At 37.0% G+C, this 24,833-nt stretch overlaps 1 protein-coding gene across 5 annotated transcripts in view; it reads right to left on the bottom strand.

Annotated features, from left to right (window-relative positions):
- The window catches only part of LOC149067401 (teneurin-m-like), a 304,834-nt gene that overhangs the window by 154,014 nt on the left and 125,987 nt on the right, over positions 1 to 24,833 (bottom strand). For all 5 annotated transcript variants that reach the window (XM_089253034.1, XM_089253033.1, XM_089253036.1 and 2 more), the window contains one exon: positions 14,358 to 14,433. The gene's annotated coding sequence lies outside the window, so the exon portion shown is untranslated. The remainder of the gene's footprint in view (positions 1 to 14,357; positions 14,434 to 24,833) is intronic.

The following is a 24,833-nucleotide window of genomic DNA, read 5'->3' as shown; positions in this document are numbered from 1 at the left end:
TTGACTAGAATTTAGTGCTTGTAGACATGATAAATACATTTGCATTTTAGGTTTCCACTTACTGAAGAGATTTCAGATGTTAGAATAAGTCGAGCGCAGATTGTAAATCTGTAAAAGGCAAGTGCAAATTTTGGAATTTCAAGGAAGTGGTGTTCATATTTTGCAGTTTCGAAGAATTTATGTCAAGCTTTTGGATGAAAATTTGGGAAAGGAGTGTAAATTTTCGAAGATCATGACAATTTTGCAAGCAGATATTGACACATGCAGATTCGGGAAGCTCAGGGAAAGCACGTACAGATTCTGGAAGCCCATGGAAGACACACAGATTCTAGAAGCTTAGGTAACGTGCGTGCGTGCAGTTTCTGGAAGCTCAGGAAAAGCGAGTGAATAGTTTGAAAGCTCAGAGTAGCCGCATACAGATTTCACAGAATGAGAGAAATCAGGTCGGTTTTTTCTGGAAGATCAGGTACCGTTATTTCCGTTTCGATTCTGGAAGCCCAAGACGAATATGAGTGCAGAATTTGTGAAAGCTGCGTGGAGAGTTTTGAAGCTGAGTAATTTCTTCATTGATTTCGGAGGTTCAGGAGAAACGCATGTTGCATTCTTTCTTTCAAACCAAGTATACTGTCGCCATGGGCGATATACTACATAATTAGCTGTGCCGAAAATACGAGTGTACCTAACGGTCTGAATGAGTATAGAGTTGTGTGATTTTTCAGTAATGCCATCTATATATCAAATTGGAAGTGAAGTGCAATGGTTGAATATTTGCACTGTTGTAAGACTGTTGCTCTCTGTAGCAAGACCGAGACTTTTCAACGGGGAGATACTCTCGCATAGAAACGCGTTGCTGAATTCGAGAGACTCGTCTAATATTTGTAATATTTTGGATATTTGAGGCAAAAGCTCCGATATTTGAGAAACTCAGAGCAAGCACGTGAATGCTTGAGAAGCTCATGGATCACGATTGCTGATTACGAAAGCTTGAAGAAAGCTTGATTCGAGAGGCTCAGAGGAGGCACATGCAGATTTCAGAGACTAAATAGAAAGAAGCATGGCAGATGTTAGAAGCTCATAGAAAAAAGTGGAAATTCGGGAAACTGCTACTGTAAAAAGGTCTCGAAACTCAATCGTCAAGACCGATAGCTACAGTTCGAATCCCATCAAAAGCCAATTGCGATTCCGTCTCCTTACACATCGCGTTCAAATATTTATTTTCTTCCTGGAATTAAATAAAAAATACTGTACTTCTAGTTTTTTGTGATCCAAGTATAAAAGATATTTTCATCCCTAGAAAAACATGAAAATACACCAACATAGAAATATAAGGAAAAAATAAAAATATAGAATTCTTTGGATTCTCCGTATCTTAAGCAAATCTTGTTGAAAACTTCTTTATTCACGTGTTTGTTTGTTGTTCGAAGGGAGAAAAAGCCGTGAAGAAAGAACTATCTCAAGAATAATACCAAAAAAAATAAAAACCCTTTCTTTTCTTCACTTTTTAAATCTGCTCCAGTCAGCATTTCCTATTTATTTCCTTCTTTCTTTTTCTTAGAGCATTCTATTCCTGCAATGGTGGCAGCTTTTTTTTTATTCTTTCAACGGAAGATTCAGGTAGAGAAAGAACATTGCCCTGCGGAACTCAACTGCTGTCAGGAGGAGGTCTATACTAAGGGTCAGGGGTTTGGATAACTGCTTATCTCTCTCTCACTCTTTGGTTCCGTTTCTCAAGACTGCTGTTTTGAACTTTTGAGGAACTTTCATTCGAGCCCGATTTTCTAGTCCCGAAGGAGTTTTTTTTTTGTGTATAGTTTTGTTTTCCATAAACTGAGAGTGGGCATCAAAGGACGATAATGGTTTATACATGGCTTAGTAGCTGCGCATACTGGAGGTGAAAGGAACGAGTTCCGATGGTAGTGGCCGTATAACGCCGAAAGGCTATAGGTGATTCAAAGTATGCCGATTTTCCGGCTTCGAAAATTCTCCAGTGGGTGAAACTATTAAAGCAAACCAATATCTCAACATTTAACTCACTCACTTGTAATTTGAAAGATAACTGTGGGAGTAATAACTGACATGCACATCAAATTCAGACTCGCATGCATGATGTCCTCTTCCCCGACCAAAAACTAGAAAAAAAATGCAAATATTTTTGTACAAAAATGTATCGAAGGAAAATACCTTTTATTTGCTATTTTAACCAGTTTGTTAATTTAAACGCTTTTTGAAGCTTGGTAACTCAAAATTTCTTTAGAAGAAATTCCTTGTGCCCCTCCACCACCTTCGAAGGTAGATCCTGCGTACGCTCCTGATCACTCTACTTCTAAGCTTGGAGTGTTTCCCAAAGCAACACACATTTACCCATTTAGAACAGAAAGTCCTCTCGTAAAATCTTTAAACCCTTCAAACAAATACAGTGGCCCTCGGTATTTGCGGATTTCATATTTGCTGGAAAACACCGTTGCGTATTGAACAATCGGAAAACATTAGTTATTCCTGTTAAATAAACGTTTGAAAAATCTTTCCCAAAGTTTTTTCTGGTGTTTCTGAAAATGTTTTTTGCAGTACGAGACTGCTGTTTAAATGCCTTAAACAGGAAAAAATTGCAAGGAAAAACTCAAAATATTGACAAAGGTTAATTTCATTGCTGCGATTTCCCGTCATTTTATGGCTTCAATGAATCTACAGTGAAATGTATCAAGAAATAAGAACTTAAAATTCAGCCGTTGCTGTAGCTACACCTGCTACGATACAGGTTAGTAAGTACACAAAGCAGATGCTGTATAAACGAGATGCCTAAAAAACAAAAGTTTATGGCCTGGGTTATTCGCGGATTTTCGCGATGACCTCTGGAACGTAACACCCCCCCCCCCTAGCGAATACCGACGGACGACTGTAATCACGGGGGAGGAGGATAAATTCGAACTGCAGGGGTGGGGGGTGTTCCAGAGCTGACCAGCGAACTGCATTATTTCACTTTTTAAGGTAGTAGTGAGGGGCCTTGTTTTGATGTGGAGTTGAAAAGAACGAGGCACCCACCTACAGCAGATACTTTTCGGTACTCCACTACTCAGAACATTCTTAGTAATGGATTAAGTTCTTCCGTAGCTAATACTCTACCAGCTGTTGATGCTATTTCCTCATATGTTCACGCATCCAACTATTTCAATAATTTCGTGAAGAGCACGAATATTTTAAATGCTCGTCCGTGGATACCGGGGGGGGGGGGGTGTTCCCAGGGGTTCCACTTTTTGATACAATGCATGGACTGCATTACAATGACCGGATTTACGACTCAAAAAATACGTTTAAAAAAATTATCTTCTTTCTAAAGAAAATAAATTTTAAGAAATTGACAAAAAATGAGCGTTCTCACGAAATTGACAAGACAGTCAAATTTTATTGGGGAAAGAAACTGGAGAAAGCGGGACGTACAGTCTGCGCATAAAAATTTGGAGAAATACATTCGCATCTTGTATGGCCATCCCTGCACTAAAGGTTCGCCCCCCGTGCAGCTGTTTCTCAACCTTTCTGAACGCATGGACTAATAAAATATCTGAAAAAATTCGATGGACTATGAGTTTGTAGCAAGAGTAGCGTGACCATATTATTGTACTGTATTTTTATCTATTCAGATTTTTTTTATTCAAATTTTTCCAGATTTTTTTTAACGAAGCTTTTTGAATTTTTAATATTCACTAAAATTGTGAATGAAGATATAATTTATAAGTTATGAAAATTATTCTGTGGTAACCATGACTATAAATATTTATTAGTTATTAGTCATGTTGAACTTTATTTCCGCGAACAATATTTCACTTCACTGCGCGACTTCCAGAATTCCTTTATTATTTTTCACTCATTGGTAATTTTCAGTCAGTTCACCAATGATTTCAGATTTTGCCAACATGTGGCAATGTTTATGGAAACAATGTCAATGTCCCGTATTTTGTTGTGTTTTTCTAAAATCATATTTTCTCGATAGAATATGGTCACCTGGCCATGTGATAATTTTTTATTTTTGTTTCTCGTGAAATTCATTTTTGTTTATTGTGATTTTCTGCATTTCACTACTCTTCAGAAATTTTAGCAATTATTAGTAATTTGTCGAAAATTGAAATTTTGGGCTGCAATCAGGTACAGTTCATACATAGTATCGTAATAAAGGAAATTTATGAAATGATAAAAATGAAATACGGATGAAATACTGTTATCATAAGTACGAAGGTCTAATTTGTACCCCCATAAGATGATTACTAATATCACTTGTACAGCAGCTGAATAATTTTCATTCAGTTAGAATTACAATTATAAAGGTCTGCCTGCGGTCAACGCATGCACCATCGTCTCAAAATACGCGTTGAAAAACGCTACTCTGGTCCTATAAGTATGCAAAGCCATCACGATATCTATACAACAGGGGTAGATATACCTTTCGGTCTGGGTCCCAGAGAGCGGAGTGCGCTCCTTTGTCGTACAGCATCGTTATGTTGAAGACCGAAATCTAGAGAACACCTAAACCTTTCATCCTTAAAATAAGGTTTCTGTTAATTGATATGTTAAAGTCAATGTTAACATCCACCAAGGAATAAATCCCATGTTAGAAACAGCATCAAAACTTGAAGAAAATATTGCGTGCATTATTTTCCAGAAAACACGACGGCTTTGTTCATTTCCTCCTATAGAAAAGAGGATACATCGATTAAATTTGATATTTCAACGGAAACTAAAATGTATAACTTTTTTTATCTTATAAGAAATTTGAAAATATGCATTCAAAAATGTTGAAATATGCATTGGAAAATGTCGAAATATGCATTTAAAAATGTCGAAATATGCATTTAAAAATGTCGAAATATGCATTTAAAAATCCATAAATATGCATTTAAAAATCCATAAATATGCATAAAATAGAAGATACGTCTTAAAATGCCTAAATATGCATAAAATAGAAGATACGTCTTAAAATGCCTAAATATGCATAAAATAGAAAATATGCCTTAAAAATTGTTTTCTCTATAGAATATGGTCATATATCGATATAGGGTATGTCGAGGGTATATCGATATCTATATATGCCCAATAAGGCATATTGAAAATTATACTTAAAATTTAAAAAACCAGATACATTTAAAAATGCAGGTTCCCTGAAGAGGGAAAATATGTGCAAAAATGGAAACAAATCATACGTTCTAAAATGCAGAAATATCACCTGAAAATGAAAAATATGCACAGAAAAAGAAAAATATACATACAAAAACCACCTGAGGTCTGCGGACCATACGTCGGGAAACGCTACACTAGTCAAGTAAGCATAACGATAACTAATAAACACGGGTTGCACAAAGCCTTTCAATCTACTAAACCCACACATGCATGCACACCTCGTCCATATTCCCCCTCTGGAACTTCTAACGAATTGGTTCGTGTTGGAATGTGCTTGTACGTGTTGTGAAGCTAACGTCTAGTCCGTTTCTGTTTAATGCTTGTTATGTATAGTGCTGCCACCTGCCATCAATTTTTCTAACTACGACTGAAGAGTGACGATTGAACACAGCGTAATTGTATTTTTTCAACAACCTTTAGCAAACCTTTCGGCCTTTTCTGTTAACATCCAACAAGCGATAATTTCCATGTTCGGAAATTTCATAGATGAAGAAAATAATTCCATGCATCATTTTTTTTTAGAAAACAACGGTTTTGTTCATTTCCTCGCATTGAAAAGAAGAGACATTAATTAAGTTTAAGATATTTCGCCGATAAAAAGGAAATTTTTCTTTACTTTTCTCCATTTTAATTGACGAACCAGATCAAAAACGAGGAATTCTCAAAGTTTATTTGATCAATTAGGGAGAGAAGTTTAGTGTTTCTGAAGTTAAATTTGGAATTTCTTTTAGGATTAAATCAATTGGAAAATATTCAAAACGCCTTCCGGGGCATCAAATAAATTTGTTTTTCCTCTCAAAAAGTAAGAGACGGAGGAAAAAAAAAAGAGGATGAATTGAAAAAGAAAAGGAGAAGTAAATTAAAAACATTCAGGAAATTGGGAATGAAATCTCAATAACAGTTGATTTAAGTCGACGAGAGACATTTCTTTTTTGATTTCATTATGCTGTAAGATGACTGCATACAAGGGTTATTGAATATTAAATTTTTAATAATCAAAATTTACAATTGCTACTGATTAGCACGTCGACATAGACTATAGTTGGAGGCCATGTCATAGATATACATCAATGATTGAATAATACAACAAGTATCTCTTAGGAATGAAGTACTGCAGTGAGCAGGACCGGGGGGGAGAACACCAAAATCACTCTTTTCAGGAACTACTGCCCGGATAATATGCACTAAAAAATGCTGAAATGTTCACTAAAAATAAAGATAAATCTTAAAAATGCCGTTATTTGCCATTAAAAAAATTCAAACAATGAAAACAAATCCATCTATATAATGCCGAATTATGGCACTGAATATAAAAATAATTTCAAAAATGATTTTTTGACAAAATTCTTTTTTTTTGGCCTTTTAAAATGCATAAACTAAAAATTGTGAAACTATTCATCTGGAAATGGCAAAATATGCATTTATAATGTCAGAATATGCATTTATAATGTCAGAATATGCATTTATAATGTCAGAATATGCATTTATAATGTCAGAATATGCATTTAAAAATGCCGAAACATGCATAAATAGAAAATATATGGCTGAAAAATTCTTCAATGCATCCAATAAGGCATATGCCTTATTTTATACATATAATAATGAAAAATATACATGAAATGAAAAATATATATGTAGGCCCTATTTAAAAATGCCGGAGTTAAAAAATATGCGAAAAAAAAGTAAAAAAATAGCAAAAGTGCTAAAATATCCAATTGCATATGCACTTGTGCATTTGCGTATAATCCAAGCTCTATTCAGAATTATTGTGGGTTCGCGATTAAGAACCGAAAATGAATGCTTGCCCTAATCGTCAGAGCACATTTTTGTGTCAATTACTGTAGCATCTTGTTGGAACACATTCTGAAATCGAAGGCAGAGCTTACCTTCGTACGGCATGAAATAGTCTTAGGGCTGTCGGGCAGTAATTCTCAAACATATGGTCCTGGGATATTCTAAGAGACCATTGTTTGAAATCAAGTAAAAGTTGAGCCTTCGGAGGTGATTAAAGGAGCCACAGAAACATTGGTAAAGAGGTTCTTCACCAGGGGACCTAGGAGAGATTTCGAAGGGTCCGTGAGATAGAAATATATAGTTCCTGATGATAGAAAAGTTAACTTATTCATTCTGCATTGCTATACAAGGTGCATAGCTAGTTGCCGCATGCTCTTGCCGCAGATCATTAGCGAACCGTTGATGCTAGAGACATACTTCCTAATGGAAAAAGTATCCGAGTAGCATATAGACCTCAAATGCGTCATTCGTATTGTAAGGGGTTCAATAGTTATTAAAATAAAAAAGTTAACTTTTCATATGAACACCCTGTCATCTTATTTGTAATTAAAAAGTTGTTTCCCTGTATTTACTGGAACCCAAAAAAAACCACGTTTTTATCAAAGAAAGAGCCACAAGGTGTCCTAAAAGTACTATCAAAAAATTAAAGCGCATTTATCTTATCCAGAACCACATAAAAGACGAAAAATTAGCGGTGGAATTCAATTATTAAAGCCGCAAACAATAATTCAAAATGATAACTGTTGGCTACCCATCATCTCTCGCGCTTCTTGGGGATATACATGAATAATTATGTATAAATAATTACAGAATTGCAAAAATCAACAATAACAATTAACAAAATCTACAATTAAAATGCTACCAAAATCCACAATTGCATAATAACTCAAAGTGATTTCGGAGCAAAGTTAATCAAAATCAATTAAATTTATCAGTAAAATTGATCAGAAAACTTTTTTCAGAATTGATAATTAACAAAAATTTAAAGTTTTTTAATTGATAATTAAAAAAACTATTTTTGCCCCCGTTCAACTCGCCTCCATTGGCCCCTCCTATCAGCTATAAATTACATGAGAAGCCCTTATCAATCTGGGGAAAAAAGAGAATTCTATCTTACAATTATGAATTCCTCAGTATAATTTGGTGACCCGCGGGCTTCGTGGGAAATTTTAATCTGGCCCATGATAATGTTGAAGGCCCCAGCTCTAAACAACGGCCTATGGTTCTTAAATCATAATAATAAAGACAAAATTTATCATCGAACGATCCAATTATAAAATTCACAGCATTATTCCCCAAAGAATACAATTCAAATCTGGAAAACTCAAGTAAATTGTAAGGAATTGGGTGTACTTCATTTATATGAACAAAACGCATGGAAAACGAAAGAAAAACAAAAAATCACGAATATATTCTAGAGCATTCCACGGGAGTGCTATCATCAACATCCCACTTCCATTATCTTCTAAAAATGAGGCAAAAAAAAAACTCATTTCTAAAAAAAAAGGGAAAAACTAATTCTAAAAACAATTCCTTCATTTTTCACCTTTTTTTCCCCTTTTATTTTAAACGGGAAAAAAATTCTTGGAATTTTCTAGAATAATAATCAGAATATGACGGCGCGTGTTAGGGAAAAAAAAGGAAACAATTTTTTTTTTTACATGGAAGCAAATTCCGCTACAATTTAAATGCAAATGACGTGGAATATGTCCATAATTCGGGCAAAAATGAAAATGTAAAACGAGTTCTTTCATATATATATGCATTAAAAAAAAACACCATAAAAAAGAATTGTTTCTAGAAAAACATGAAAATTTCTGAAATTATTCACAAAAATTCCTTAGAATAATTCTAAAAATATATATATATATATATATTTATAGTTGTATAAAGAGAGTAAGTTTCGAAATGATTCCCATGTTTTAGGATGAAATCCTCTTTTAAGTTTCGGTTTCGTTGTATATTTTCCGAAGTCCATTCCGAAGGTTTATTTGAATATCAAATAAGGCTCTCCAGACATACGCAAATAGTTTCGTCGTGGAAAATTCTTTTGGACTTTCAGGGACTTTTCGGTGGCATATTTTTACGCTCTGGAAGATTTTTGTTGATTCTGTTGGAGATTCTGATGACATTCTTTTTTCCTCCCCCCTTTTCCCGAAGGAATTATTTTACATGGAGAAATATTGAGGAATTTCAATGATAGGAAAAGTCCCTTTTTTTCCTCTAAAATATTAGGGATTTGATTCTTGAAATGTTTTGGGTCTTGGATTCAAATTAAGAATCGAGAGAAATGTTTATTCTGAAGTTGTTCTCGAGAAATACGGGTAATGTATGGAATTAAAATGAGTGGGGATCAGTTTTGACGTTTAAAGATTGTTCTGTGCCGTGTGTAACCGTTTTTTTCAAGATTGCAGTCAATTCTTGTCAAATACTGAAATGCATTTCTATCCTAGTTTCTCCTTCGAAAGAGCGTATTATGTTGGTTGTTCATTTCTAAGTACTGCTTAAATGTGCGCTATGAAGTCTTTATCATATGGACAATTGATGTTTGTTTTTTTTGTGCACCATCATTTTTCAAACAGATATGAATGTAATATTGGATGCGTATATTTTTGAAAACTACTGCTGTGCGGTGTTGGTGGTATTACATAGCTGCCAGTTTTGGAGAATGTGATTCAGGGATCTAAGTTTTTCGTTTGACTAAAGAAACTAGAAGAATGTCAAGAACTGTATTCTTGACAGGAAGAAGTGCCAGTACGTACAGCCACAACCTCTAAGATGTTTCAGCACCAATGTTCTCCAACTTTCTTACAGCTGGGGATCGTGAAAATATTCCGAAAAATAAAAATTCACGCACCAGCGGTACTACTCTACCGCAACAACAACTTCGGTCATATATCGTCATACAGCAATTTCCAACAAATGGTGTTTGGTGGTAAATGAAGGTTAATTCTATCGGTGGTCGCCTCCAGGTAAAGAAATTGTTTCTGACGTTCAAACGCCAGGATTCGAACCCGTGCACCTTGACAATGACCTTCGTAGGGAAGGCGAACACCTTACCACAGCGCCACCACCGGTTGGAGAAATAGTTCGAGGGCCGGCAAAAATTAAGTTAAAAAGAGAAATTATTTACTGACCCACAAAAAAATGAATAGATTAATAGGAGGAAAATTTTGTGGACTGACAAAAAATATATGTACTATGCAGGAGAAATTATTTAAGACCAGAAAAAAAAAAAAATGCCTGAATAGAGAAAATTATTCCCTAGGACTTGCGAAAATACATGAATAAGAGAATCGAGGTCTGACAAAAAAAAATTATATATATGTAACCTGTCTGTGGACTATCGGGTGGAGAACACGGCCCGAGCCCGAACAGAGTTGAGAAAAATTACCTAGCCTCTGCGGAGAAATGAACCACCGTCTCACTTCGCAATCCAGGCGAGTGCATCTTACCACTATATTACAGAAGCGCTGATAATTTTCTTTCTTGAATCACGTGCATACTGAACGGGACAGTACATGGACAATGACCTGACTCAGCTAAAGACACGTGATAACATTGTACAACAACAGATGGCGATGCATGAGATGAGATGTCAATGCTCTTTATTCGTACAAAGTATATAAGGAAATGAATGAAACGCGGAGATGGATTTTTAGAAAGTGAATTTATGAAGAAAATTGATCGCGAAGGAACGGTTCAGCGATTACCAGCAGAGGTAATATTTAAATAATTTAATAAATAAATTTTTCTTTCAAAATTCCATCTCCACGTGACATACAGTATCTTCTATACCGTTGCTGTGTGCGGGCGTGTGGGCATCGTGCTGGATTCTCATCGTAAGGATCCGGGTTAGAACTCCGTTGACGAACAGTGGTGATCGCGGCTGATGTTGGTATTCTGCGGTTTTCTAACTTCGAGGCCGATGCGAGCCTGTCCAACATTCAAAAAATTCTCTCCGCCGAGAGCAGGTAAGCCTGCAACACGATATTGACGTAACATGAAAATTCAATTATTTGATCATTTTTTGATAATTTTTGTCGCACCACGATCATTTTCTGCACACGAGGGCTAATTAGACCGGGATCTACAATTTATCCGAATCCGAACGGCAGCGTTTTTTATTCTCACCAAGAGGTTGGTGAGCTAACTCTTCGATGTGGAACTCACTGCGGTAGCAGTCTTTACCTGTGGCCATGTGTGTCTCACCGTTCCTGTTGTACCCCAGCGTCAGGAAAATTTCTGAGAAGGACGAATCGGGTATCGAACTCGCGACACCTCTAAACATCCTTTGGTACTTTAGGCGAGTATCTTATCGACCTGGGCTACCAAGACCATTCAATTGTTTTTAGCGTATTCAATTCAAAATATAGAAGGCAGATAGCAGTAACAGCGAGAATACGAAACAAGCACTATTCAGACAACATACACTCAGGATACATTCCGGCATGTACAATTCATTAGAAATTCTGTAAAGGAATGTGTACGATGCATGTACGGTTAAGTTAGTAGTACTATCTTCTTCACGTTGTATAAATAGCGCAGAGTGTATCATCTCTATCTGGAAGGGAATGGTGTCTTCTAGTGGAGCGGACATTGTCTTCCAAGGGTTCCTTTATTCAACTCTTTTGAGTAAAAAATACAAATTTTCGTCCGTCACAGCCTTTCCAGACCCGAGCATCCATTTTTTTTGGAATTTTAATGCTAAAAAAAAACGCATTTGCAACACATTAATGTCATCAAAACTTTATTTTTATGTGAAGAAATAATTCACATCGTTAAAAAAATTTTCCAGCCAAAATGATGCAGGGCATATTCATGTTCACGTGCAATTTTTTCCAGGATTTTATTGCTAAATTTTATGAAAGAAATGACACGTTTCCCGGAGGCAATTTCTCCTGGAAGCCATCTCAACCCCCCATCCCTGGAAATTTAACTTTAAGTGCTGCTCACCGACACCATTACCAACGTTCATTCACCATATACTTCTGACTTAAAACTTACATTCTCTAAGTTACGGCCTATTCCCCCCCCCCCCCCATGGTCAAAAGAAAGTATTCTATAGTGAGAAAAAGCAAACCACTCATTTCTGGAACCAGAAATGTGTATGAAAGGGTTATTCGATTTATATTAAAATCAATCATAATTTGATCACTTTGGCCATTTTTGTCACACCACGGTCAATTTCTGCTCACGAGGACTAATTAGAGACCTACAATTTACTACCGATTCCGAATGGCAGCCTTTTATATATATATATATATATATATACACACTCATCGAGAGGTTGGTGTGCGAACCCCTCGGCGTGGGACTCTCTGCGGTAGCAATCTTTTTCTGTGGCCATGTCGCTCAAATCGTATATTGAACACGCGACACCTCTAATCATCGTCTGGTACTTTAGGCGAGTATCATTAAATCGATCATTATCAATAAGAACATTAGGGGGGTCAATCAAACGAAATAGGTTCAAATGGATTTTGAAAGGGTTTCATTTGATTGACCTTAATGTTTGTCGTCTTAATAAACCCTTTCCGAGAACTCAGTTTTCCCAGAACGAAATAAAACGTCTAAAAAGGCCCAACGAAGAACCCTGAAGAGAATCCATCCGTAATGTACGAGAGGGAACGAAGGATCTTTTCAGAGACGGTGTCTTAGTCCGGTTCAGTAGTCCCAGGGAAAAATCGAGCAACTTTTCAATAAATCAAGATCAGTACATGAAGAAAAAATACCAAGCCAAAAAAAATGGTTCCCGATCCAGAAAACCACGTATGATTAAGCACATATTTCAAGTAAGCTTTAAATCACATAAAAGGGCAAAAAAAATCTAAAAAATATCCATATATATATATAAAAGTGATATGTCCCTCCGTATACCCCGGGTACGACGCCCTTCCGGATCATATCATACATTTCCGGGAATAGGCAATGCTTCTGAATTTTATGCGTTATATATATTTTTTTTTATATCCCGCTCTATTGAAAGATGCTACCTGATGTGCATGTGTGTCAGTATATTATACTCGTATATAAGAGAGAAAATATGTCCGTTATAGACGGGAGGGTATTTCTCAATGCCTTCTTATATGTGAGACGATTTTTATCTATTTGATACATACCCGTAGATTGAAATACGTACCATGGCGGCGTGATTCATGCGCGAATTCGGGAAATGTGTTCTACTGTGGATATAAAGTACCTCCTTTCTTGCCCCGTGTATAGAGTATAAAAAATATTTTCCAGTAAGAGAAATATGGCTTTTTTTTTGGATGGCAGTGTATGTTATGTACATCTTTCATGTTGTAAGATATGGATGATGCTCATTTCGGTTGAGGATATGCTTCTTCAAGGGGGGAAAAATCAATTTAAAGATCCGGAACGAATCTTTATAGGTGCAGGAATAAGCATGTCCGTAAGCTTTTGAAAATTTTGCTTTTAATTGCAATGGGCGAATTCCGCGATTTGTTGAAAGCCTAGATCAAAGACCTGATCAATCTAACTCGAGAAGAGACTTGATCCCCCTTCCCCATCACGTGACCCTCAATGATTGTGGTAGGGTTGAAGTAATGAAGGTAACACGCAAAAGGTGTAATCCGAAACCGAGACATTTAGGGCGATTTTTCGCCAAAAATATTAGTTTTGGGCATAGCTGGATACAACGAAAACACGGATTAGACATTTTTTGTTTATTTACACATTCGTTTTGAAAGAACTGTACCGTTGTCGAAGCAGATTTCCGAGTCACCCTGCAATATAATATAATTGCCCTACTCATGTTTAAAAGAAATGTTTGGCTAAAATTGGTTTGGTCAGTCTCGGTTTCGTCTGATTATAATCTGGACACGCATCAGAGTTGCACGCTTTACATAAATCGACTAACGAAATGTTGTACGTGTTTCGAAAACCAAGAAATGACTAACGAAAATATAGATCCATTTCGACTACCGAAATGTAGAACGCGTCCCTTTGGTTTCGGCTAGCGAAATGTATCACTTGTTTCTTAGTTTTTGACTAGCGAAATGTAGTGCATCTTTCGAAACTAAAGAAATCTTGATGCATTTCGTTAGTCGAAGTTTAGCACGCGTTTCTTCGGCTTTCGACTTACGAAATGTTGCGCAGGTTCCTTGGGTTTTGACTACCGAAATGTAGCACGTGATTCGAAATTCAAAAAATAGAACTCTATATTCCATCAGTCGAAATGTAGTTCATGTTTCTTGAAAGTTTAGAACAATGAAAAATGTAGCAAGTGCATCCTTTATTATTTACACAGACTTTTTTAAACATAATTAAATAGTTTTTAATTTTATTTAACATTAATTTTAAACCTAGCAATTTTCCTAGGAACATTATAACCCCCATTTTCCCGTACATTGTACAAAGAGATGAGTACTTACCTATTCAAGTTCAGGATACTTGAAAAACCATATTGTTCGTCCATGTTTAGTTCCATACTTATTAGTAGAAATTCACCTGAAACAAAATTAGTATATTAGACTAGGTATCCATACAAACATTCTCAAAATTATCACTTAATTTAAAGAATCGTAATTTCTGATCTTAAATGCCGCAACGATAAGATGTAAATCGGATTTCAAAATATAGTATATCTTAGAGCCCCCAATCACCGTATAAGGACTGTTATAGGCAATATTCAGACACACTCTTGTTTTGACGCGAGTCTTTCAAATCGCCTGACGATACTGGGAGAATTCGCAAAAATTTGCGTGATAAGAAATTGCTTAAACACTCGTATCTCAGTAAGTACTTAAAGCAAGTGAAAAGTAATGATATAGACCGTCAGAGATGCACTCTGCACATGTGCACCCAATGATATCACTCCGGTTTCAATATCTCTTCCCACCTGGGCACCAGGCCGCTGCACTGATTCGTAACAAATTGTTTCCCGCTATATCTCGAGCAGTTCACAAACGAAAATAGACGACATTGGTGTCGCTTGTTAGCTATTACGAAGACAAAGCCGATGATGATGGCATAATTTCATTATGTAAGTACCTAAAACGCGATTCAAGGCACGAAAAACGTATTCACGTCAGAAATTGAGGCCGTGTCTGTGACCAACGGCCTACCCCCAATGTTTTTCCCCCTTCAATACATGCTTTCGTATTTTTCAGTCTGATAATTCGGAAACAGGATCTATCTGCCTCTTTTTGTTAAGCCCCTTACATAAAAGAGGCAGTGTTTTAAGCTTCAAGGAAACTAAGACTAAATGCCCGTTGTGAAAGGATATTCCGTCAGCTAAATTAGTATACAGTGGAACCTCCATAAAGGGTACCTCTCGTTAACGAACACTTTTGAATTGTGTGAAACAGAGCTTCAGTACATTTTACTATAAACTGTATAAATAAACGCTCGCCCTTAGTGAACTAATTTATCGACCTCATCGTGTGCGTTATCGAGAGGTTCTACAACTTTGTATTTATTATAGATGGGGGGTGAACCAGATCTCAACAAGACGAAATCGGGACGTCCGGTCATTTTTCTCTTATTACAAATTAATCTCTATAGATACATGGACATGGTGGCAAATATTGGCGCAGGAAGACCTTGGCTCAGTACCAGTTTATGCCTATGGATATCACCAAATCTTGTCAGATACCACCACCAGGTACCGATTGGTTGTTCGCCGGTTCTGATTGAATATTGTTTGCCTGCGACCTGTTTGGTCACGAACAAAAATTCATCAAGGTAATGAACACTTAGCTTATCCTTTGAGGAGCTTATCCTTATGAGAGGGTATTTCGTTGCATATATTGGTAGGGAAAACTTCCAGCGTGAAACTATGAGACAGAAATCAAGGTAACAAACAATAAGTGTTACAGAAGTCACTGGAACGAACAAATACAGTATTCTAAAATCGGGAAATTTCGTGAATAAAAGTGTGTTTTATTCCAGGAGAAAAAAAATCGTAGCACAAAAGAATCATGAACGTCATTGTGTTATTATTTTTGTGTGTGTCGCGTTCCTTTTTTTCCCGTCACGACACAGACACACACACACCTGACACTGACAAGTCTCTGATACTGATGTTGTGACGACGTACGGGGTCGAGGGATGGTGACGACGAAAAAGGAATCGGGAGATGGAAGCTTTCATCACACGAACTCCAATTTTTTTCCCCCTAGGAAAATAAGGGGAAAAAAAAAGAAAACAAGGTATCTATCTCATTTTCCGTGTTTTTTTCCCCTATAAAAAGGATCAGGAGAATTTTTTTTCTATATGGGAAACGGAAGTGAGAGAGACGGGTAAGAAAAAGAGGAAGGACTTCCGTTTCCCATTCCGCGTCAACGCTCCAGGCTATTGCAAATTTAAGACTTCGCTTTAATAATTCAATGACTGTTTTCTTTTTCCCGGTCCGGGATAAGAAAGCTGAACGTATTTTCATGTTGTATTTATTAATTAAGATATGCTTTAGTGTTGTATTTTGCAGATGCGTGATGCAAGATCTACATTCAATGGGTATATCAGTAAAATTTTAATACTGTTTACATAATTACCCAATCTCTAGTAGTGCGTGAATGCCGATTCGAATTATTGGGCGAATGAATGACAAAATGAGGGATCTGGATGTGCACTAAGATGCCGTTCAAGTATTACGTCATCATCGATGGGGGGGGGGGGGTTCCGATTTGCTGACTTTTGATGACAAGGGGGAAGGGGGAGTTTGGATAATGCCGCTTCAGAGAAGCAGAGCTGATGACGAAATTTTGCTGACAAGGGAGGAGGGGGTGGGGGTCAAAAATGCCTAAACATTTGCTTACGTAATACTTGAACGGCCCCTAACATCGCATTAGGTGGCTATGCTAAACCCGTGGCTTGCGGGCAAAATGTGGCCATCAGATTCATCTGATGTGACCCGTGACGGAAAACATAATTTTGTGGAGATGAATTCATCGACGCGTTTTCAGATCAACATTAAAGCAGTGTTTCTCAACCAATAGTACCGAGACACATTTACTGATCACTCAAGTGACCCGCGGCTCAGTTCCAGGTCACTTGAGGTGCCCTCGGTGCATTTACAGAAGTGTCCACTGACATGTTTCCAAACCAGTGAAGATGTCTAGAGCCCGAGTGGTGCTCGTCTTCCACTATGAAGGTTGTCGTCAAGGTCCATGGGTTCGAATCCTGACAAAGAACATCAAGAACAAGTTCTTTACCTACCGAGCCTGGGGTGAACACCGATAGATGACGCCTTCATTTCCCACTCAACTCCACTGGTCGGAAATTGCGTATGACGATATGTATGCGGTGAAGTGGTCTGCACTCTCCTAAAGGTTTAGTAACTTTGACATAAGTTATCGAGCACAGTGAATCCCGTATAATACTTCTTCGTCAACCACACATAGCGGACACTCCCCGTTACGGATACTTTTTGTGCAAACAGACACAAAAATGCGTGCCAGATACGAATCTAGAAGTGAGGGAAGAGCGTGATAATCCATCCAAAGAGCCGAAATTTTTGGGAAAAATAGTTACATGTAAAATACGGGACGATCCAACAAACTATACACCAAATCGCCCTTCCCTGTGGACACATAGGTTTCCTATGGACATGTGGACCCCAAGCCATTCCCAGAGGGACATCGATCAAGACGCGCTGCTCCATAGACAGCTCTGCTGGATTCTGAAAGTAGTCATATTCCCCCCACCCCAACATATTTGACTTGAAACATTTATTTCTTCGCATTTTTCTGTGTCTCCTTTCACCACTTATCGTTTTCCCCCTTTCATCCGATTTTGCCCGTAGAGTATCCCAGAACCACAAGAGGACCATATGGCCCAGATTGAGAACCACTGAATTAGACAGTCACTCAATTTTAAGCAACGCACATCCACCAACAGTATGTGATGCCTCCTGCTCTTCTGATACATAAACAAGATTCAATACTTGTTTCGACGGTTTGGGTCCAAAATGTACAGAGCGACGTTTATTAGATGTCTTCTTTCAAGGGACATTCAAATTCAAAATAACATTCTCAAGAGGCTTCATCCTCTGATAAATTCATGTGATATCCAAACGAAACGACCATACTAAGAAGTCTATCTAGTGACATCGTTGTGAATTTTCATGTTGAGATTATCATCATGTCACTTTCCAATAGCAATTCGGTTCTCAAAGTGACTGACTGCTCATGAATTTTAGAAGATTATCGGTACTGCAGAAGTCTCTACGTCTTCAGTGACTACTAGAGTTGGTGACGTCATTTCACATATTGCATAGTCAACATCATAGTATTAAGTTGGCGTTTTCTACACTTCAAAATAAATTTAGTCGCGAGAATATTGTCATCTTCAAATGTCAGAGCTGAGTAAATATGAGCCTTAACTTCACGAGGCATTATCTGTCATGCTTAGTGAAACGACGAGTCTCGTGATACGAGAACGTCGCACTCCTGCCACTTGTTTACTTCATTTTGCAACACCTTACTCATTCCGCGCACTCAGAATAACTTATAATATCGACGATCACGTAATCAGTCTTCAGAGGTCTCCCACGTAGAATATAATATAACGTCAGAATTATGATGAAGCTTCACTCCTCTCAAAACTTTCTGCGTTGGGCAATGGTTTCTCGAAGGTGGTGCTCTTTTTGGTTACCTGATGCGGCTACCATTGATGCCTGGATCTTCCGGAAACATAACAGATGTACAATCTCCATAAGAGAGTCCGTATTCAAGAGATCATTGTAGCTAAATTGTATGTGATTTGACGCTTCTCAATACTCTTTACGTTAGGCAATTCTTTCTGGAAGATGACGCCGATTTTGGTATTGTCTGATACGTACCTGTAGGCGGCCACTATTGATGTCCAAATCGACGTTGGAATCTTCCGGAAACGAACATGTTTTCAGTCTCGATGATAGAGTCTATTTTCAAGAGATCATTGCAACCAAAACCTATCGACAAAACCAAACTTCTTGTTGGGCTATTATGCTTACACTACAAAAGTTGAGTGATCCATCATCGCTATTCCCATGAGATGTCAGCCCCTGGTTTTCGTCACACGTCCTCATTCATTGGCAGTTTTCGATTCGCAATTATCTCTCATCAATCCATCGTTTAAAATAGAATCTCAATGACATTTGTAATATTTCAAATTAGTTTATTTTTGCGTAAATTATTATGGTTTCGTTGAGAAAATGTCAGTTGTATCTTCCAAAATACGCATTCTTGTAGTGATAAAAATCGCCAAATGTGGTAGCAAGCAGTTTTATTTATTTTATTCTCTTCATGCGGATAATAAAGTAGTATATAATGAGGGAGTAGCCACACAGAAATGAATCACAATTGAAAAATTCAACCTTTCACATCGTTTTCAATAATGTATCCATGTTGTAGACACTATGAACTTAAAAAAATGAACTAAAATACGTGTGAAAATTTTTTGAATATTTGTTTGAAACATTCATTCCAGAGAAATCATGTGCGCAGTCACCGGGCCGGATTAACCATTAAGCAAAATAAGCACGTGCTTAGGGCATCAGTACTAAAGGGGCACCACCAAAAAGATATCATATGGTATTTTTTTTTAATGCACGATTTTTTTTCAACATCCATCATCCGATAGAAGATCTTAAAATCGTAAGGACACTTGATTGTATAGTTGAAGATCATTATCACAAGAATGACACGAAAGATGAGAATCTAATAATATTGCAAACTAGACTTCACATTATTGCCAAGTTTTTCGATTAGCTTTTCACAATTTTCATAAAGCCCGCCCGGGGCTGTCTTAACATTATCATACGCCCGCATACAAAGCGACTTTTCTGAGAGAGGAACTACTACCTTGCTAAAAAATCCTACCTACCTATATGCATATTTACTCTTGAAAATCGGAACCAGATCTAATTGTCACTTGGTTGCCAGAAGTGACCAGATGGGCCCCATGCAGCAAACCAAGTTCTACAGATAAGGACATGATTTTATGGGTCATTAGTGGATCAACTGTGTAGTTTGATCCATAGACGTAAAAGAGATGCTACCAGGCCCCCCTAGTTGCGGCCCTGCCTATTGGTAATATTATGACCATTATAAGATCCAATGGTTTCTCCTTGGAGTGTTGGTACAGCCTTTATCCATCAACCGTTCGTCGTAGCGGTATGGTTATAATTTTAAAAATTCTCAAAATGTGACCAAAAATCACCCTGTACGAGTTTTGAGGATGAAAATACAGTGTACACGAAATAAAAAAATGTAAATTTTTGTACGATCCCCCCCCCCCTCTAATTTCCAATGAGACAGTTGTTGCTCTTTCTCTTCCGAGTCCAACAAACAAATCACATGTTTTTAACTGCATTATTCCCTGAGATATTTAAATTCAAAATCGGACACAGGTCCGGGCTCGGAATAATTTCGCGGCCCAATGCAAAAAAAAATTTTGCGGTTCCCTCTAAAAACAGTTTATGTAGCTGTTCCCGACTTACAAACTTTTCGAGTTGCGAACGTAAATCTTGAAAGGGAAATTTTTTTTCACAAAAAGAACGCATTTTATTACACTCATTTTTTCATTACTTCAGGAACGCATTGTTAGGCTGGATCGTAATCAAACACGATCCATTGAGAGAGAATGACATTTAAATTAATTTTACAAAATTCATAAATTATTAATAATAATTAGCGTGGGTCCACCTGCTGACCCTTCATCGTGGCTCCAACCGTATTGAACAGACATAAATTTTGACATACTTTTAAAGCGCTTCATCATCTCTTTATCAAATATGCGTTGCAATTCGATAAATTTGATCATTTCTCGAATTTTCTATTGCTATTTTTGTGTAATTAATGTAAATTAATAGAAGTAAAGGAATCAATTACTGGAATTTCATGACTTCCGCAAGAGTAGGGCTGACAGGCAGGATCGTCGTAATAGCATCATAGCCCCCCCCCCCCCCCCGAGCAAGGGATTTGTTGGAGACCCTACCTGAAAAATTCTCGAAAAATTCAACTACGTCTCGATTTTCTGAGGCACCTCTTCTCTTTCTTGAGGCTCTTCGGGCACGGCCCGGGGTGGGGGAAGCATGCGTTAAGACGGCACTGCCTAAGGTTCGCACCAGGCGTCCCTCTTTTTCAGTTTTGAATCTGGTAACCCTATCTGAAGATCACATAATCCGTGTTTTCACTTATTTATTCGATCATCCGTATTGTCCAAATGTTTTTGTGGAAAGGAATAATTATTTTTTCTACATAAAATCGATTATTGCAAATGCACGAATTTTGTTACCGAAATTTTCGTCTCATAAAAAAATTTCATCATCGCATGAGTTGCCTGAAATTTCGAGATTAAAATGGCAGCACCAACAGTATATAAATCAAGCCTTTGGAGAGAGTAGGTGGTCTCCGCCTTGGCAGTGCTGAGAACTGTGTCCCCCAATATCTTCCGTCGGAACATCACGTGACTCGGTGAAAACAAACACGACCCCCCCCCCACCCCGTTATTTTCTTATGGCATAAATAGGAGTTTAAAACAATAAATGAAAAAATAATTTCACAGCATGGACGAGATAATTCCAAAATTAATGGAAGTTATAATTTCAGCATCAATGGAAGAAAATATTCTAGAATTAATGTAAGAGAGAATTACAGCATTGATAAAAGTGATAATTCCAAAATTAGTGAAATAATTAATGAAAGAGATAATAATAAAATTAATGAAAGATAATAATAAAATTAATGAAAGATAATAATAAAATTAATGAAAGATAATAATAAAATTAATGAAAGATAATTCTAGAATGAAGGAAAGAGATAATTCCAAAATTAATGAAGGAGACAATTCCAGAATTCATGATATATAATTTCAGAATCAATGAAAGGAATAATTCCAGCATTAATAAAAGAAATAATTTCAGCATTAATGAAAGAAACAAATCCAGAATTGATGAAAGCAATTATTTCAGAAGTAATGAAAGAAATAATAATTAATAAAGGAAATAAAATTCCAGAATTAATGAAAGAATATTCAAAAAATAATGGAGGAAAATCCAAGAAATTATGAAAGAAATGAGATTCCGCATTAAATAAAAATAATTTAATCTTTTTTCACCTCTCTTTAGATGAGTTCTTCTCTCTATCCTTTTTTTAAATCTTTAAAACCCAATATTTAGAGACCGAACTGTACATTTCTTCGGAGAAATTGCCAGGCGGGAAGTTTGTTTTGACCGAGTCACGCGATTTCCTTGCATTTGATGTCGCTGCAGTCGCGGTGGCTGGATTCTCCCTCCAGTAATAAGTCCGACCAGTAATGTCGTCTGCTTCTCTCCAGGTTACTTGTTTTTGATTTCTCCTTGTGTCCTTAAAAAATAACCGAACTGGCAGTTTGAACTTCCAGTTCTGTTTGTGAGCTTGGCTTGTAGGGAACCGAACAAAGCGTCTGTCGTCTGCTCGTTAAGAGGCCCTTTGTTTTGGACGTCTCCTTATGCTCACATAAAATAACCGAACTTTCAGTTTGAATTTCCAGTTCAGTTCACGAGTTTTGTTTACAAGGAACTGAGCGGAATAAAGAATATAGTTTTTTTTCACTTTGAACTTCATCATCACCATATGAGTAACTTTTAAATTCGACATTAGATGGCAGCACATTACTATAACGTGGAGAGTGGAAAAATTCACTTTTTACGATCTTACCTGTCGTTTGCTTGTGTGGAGGACCTTTGTTTTGGATGTCTCCTTGGGTTAATGAATTTCTTAAAGTATTCTAGAGTATTAAATTAATTTTAATTCCCTTTTAAAATTGTTAGTGCCATTGTGAATTCGCGGCAAATGCTGCTACAAGGCAAAAAAAAAAACTTCTATTGGCGGACGGCGTAACATTTCGAGTCACCCGGTATATATACGGATTTTGTCATTGCGTAACGCAGTGACAAAACTGTTCATGTGAACATAATAATGATTCATTATCAGGATTTCAAGCCCTTCGGAAAATATAAATAAGGGACCATTCAAGTATTACATAAGCAGATTTTCAGCCATTTTTGACCCCCCCCCCCACCCCGCGTTGTCAGCAAAAGTCAGCAAAACACTGATCCCCCTTCCCCCGTCAGCAGCTTAAGAATATTTCATATCTTCAAAAAGGGGTGGTTGATGGCGTAAGCAACCTTCAAACCCCCCCCCCCACCCCCATCATCAAAAGTCAGCAAACCCGAAACCCCCTCCCTTCCCTCGATGCTGACGTAATACTTGAATGACCCCTAATCAGATTTTCAAATAAGAAAACTATCAATTTGTTGACTTCAATTTCGATACGGTGAAAATATTATATTTCGTTGGATGACAAGCTGCCTTCAAGCGGCTTTTTGGTTCGTAATATGGCCGCGCTCTCGCAGGCGAACGAATTAACGTGCGAGTTGGCTTAAACACAACACAATATTTCAAATAATAGTCTGTACTATATTTAATATACAGGGCGCACAGATAACGGGGCATATGGCATTTTACTGGCGAAGGATTGGTCCTAGAGGCATACTTCCCGTTAGAAAAAGTACCCGAATAATGTGTAGTAGTCAGATATTTGATTCATGTTGCCATAGTTATTAAAATAAAAATGTTAACTTTTTATGTGGACACCCTGTGCCCCAAAACCCAATTGGAAAGTTGTTTCCCGGTCTCCAACAAAAAAATTAATCGTTTCTAAGTGCAATATTCACTGAGATATTCGAAGAAAGTTAGAAAAAAAAATCATTAAATGCGAGGAAACGATTTCATCCGCATTTAATGCTGTTCCCCCCCCCCAAATTTCCTCAATTTTTCGAATTCGCATATCTCGGTGAATATTGCACTTAGAAACGTGAAATTATTTTAGTTGTCATCGGAAAAGACAGAGCAACAACTTCTTGGGTTCTTTGGCACACGGGGATGGTATAAAAAGTTGGTTTTTTTCTATAACCTAACAACCCCCTTACAACATGAATGACATATCTGAGTTGGACACGTGATTTGGATACTTTTTCTAGTTGGGTATGTGTTTAAGACTAACGGCTCGCAAGTAGTGCCATACGCCATGTTACCCATGCAGTCTGCATATACAGGTAAAAAAATAGTTTGAGACGAAATTCAGTCGACTCCCGTTTTAACGGAAAAAATATCGTTTTAACGAAAACTTTTCTAATCCCCCCGGTTAAATTTACATAGGAACAATATAAAAATCTGAAATTTAACGAAATTTCTTTATTATTCCGGTCTCTTGGAGTTCATTATAATGGGGTTGACTGTATTCCCACCAAAAAATCTGATATTTTTGCAATTTTTGATGTGAAAGCAGCCCTTTTTATAATGATTATATCATTTTACTTTTATAAAATTTAAGAAGGAAACAAAAGAAAGAAAGGGTGGGGAGAGAAGAAAAGAAAAATGGCCAAGAGGGGCTCGGTTGTGCGTAAATGCCTTGAAATTCCACTTGTGCGCAAGGGGGATTCGGGCTTCACACTCAGTTTTATGACAAAATTTCACATTTATGAGACGTTTGACTACGGTTACGATTAACCTCTATATATATAGCTTTCAATATTAAAATATTTCATTTATACGAAGCACAATTTCAATTATTTGGCATTTTCATTTTGACTCGAACTCCAAATCTTTGGCATTTAGACATCATTTCCAACTATCAAATTCACGAGGTTTTTGCAGATTGTGAAAAATGCGTCGCTGAATTGGTTTTGCATGCGTATTATCAACACTAAAAACCATAAATTTTAGGTTGACAGATACAAACATACGCATTGAGCCGGTTGTGGACATTTCAATGCGAGTCTCAAATAAACGGATCTAAATTGCTTTAAATGTGGTCATACGCCATTTTAGAATTTTTTTTTTCTAATGCCCACAATATTGTTCAAACAGGATAGGAAAATT

Source organism: Pholcus phalangioides, unplaced genomic scaffold (genome assembly GCF_987345545.1).
Source record: "Pholcus phalangioides strain wild (caught in Gottingen) unplaced genomic scaffold, Ppha-v1.0 ptg000031l_1, whole genome shotgun sequence".
In the NCBI taxonomy this organism is placed as follows: Eukaryota; Metazoa; Arthropoda; class Arachnida; order Araneae; family Pholcidae; genus Pholcus; species Pholcus phalangioides.
The sequence above is the reverse complement of the archived record's forward strand: the minus strand, read 5'-3'. Positions and strand labels throughout refer to the sequence as shown.